Genomic DNA, 1289 nt, shown 5'->3' with positions numbered 1-1289 from the left:
CACATAAGAATTTAATCTTTAGAAGGTCCCAATCATCTAGTTTATCTTCTGCTGTTTGTGCATCTCGGGTTATGCTTGATAGTCTATTTATGCCATAAATCATGGCTACTAAGTTTGCCTCTATTTTTTCTTTGATGAACTTTATAATTTTAGGTTTCACTTCTAAGTCTTTGATCCATCTGGAGTTTGTTTTTGTGGATTGTGTGAGGTATGGCTCTTGTTTCATTTTTCAGTAAACGATTATCCAGTTTTGCCAGCACCATTTGTGAAAGAGACTATCTCTTGCCCATTGAATGGATTTTGGCCTTTTGTCAAAGATCAGTTGACCATAGGTCGATGGATCTATTTCTGGATTCTCAGTTCTGTTCCACTGATCTAATAATTCTTTTATTCTGTACCAATATCAGGCTGTTTTGACAACTGTTGCCCTCTAGTAGTAGGTTCTGAGATCTGGAAGTGTGATACCTATTTTGTTCTTCATGTTCAACGGTGCTTTTTTTAGCCGAGCTCTTTCTTTCCAATATAAAATTAGTGATTGGCTTTTCCATGTTTTTGAAAAATGTTGATAGAATCTGCATCAGGATTGTATTGAATGCATAGATTGCTTTGGGTAATATTGACATGTTCACAATGTTCAATATTCCTATCCAAGAGCATGGTATGTTTTTCCTTTTTTGTAGATCTCTTATAGTTTCTAGAAGTAGTGTTTGGTAGTTTTCTTTGTATATGTCTTTTGTGTTCCTGGTAAGATTTATTCCCAAGTTTTTAATCTTTTTTGTATGTATTGTAAATGGTAGGAGCTCTGGTCGCATAGTGCCTAAGGCATTTGACTGCTAACCAGAAGGCTGGTGGTTCAAACCCACCATTCGCTTCTCAGAAGGAAGACCTGACAATCTACTTACTTCTGTAGATGTACCACCTCGGAAACCCAAGGAGGGGTTGCTATGAGCCAGAACTGACCCGATAGCAGTGAGTTTGGTTTGGTTTTATTTTAAGTGGTACTGGTTTCCTTATTTCTTTATCAGAAGCCTCTTTGCTCTTGTAGAGGAATCCAACTGATTTTTTGTTTGCTGATCTTGTATCCTGCTACTATACTAAATTTTTTAATAAATTCCAGTAACTTTCTTCCTGTCTCATGGGTTTTCTATGTATAGGATAATATCATCAGCAAATAGGAATAGTTCACTTCTTCCTTACCAATTTGGATGCCTTTGCTTTTTCTTTCTTGCCTATTGTCCTAGCTAGGAATTCCAATACAATGTTCAATAGAAGTGGAGATAGAGGGCATC

Source organism: Orycteropus afer, unplaced genomic scaffold, assembly GCF_000298275.1.
Source record: "Orycteropus afer afer isolate SDZICR_OR568_19922 unplaced genomic scaffold, OryAfe1.0 scaffold00468, whole genome shotgun sequence".
Taxonomy (NCBI): domain Eukaryota; kingdom Metazoa; phylum Chordata; class Mammalia; order Tubulidentata; family Orycteropodidae; genus Orycteropus; species Orycteropus afer.
This window is presented reverse-complemented; position numbering follows the sequence as displayed.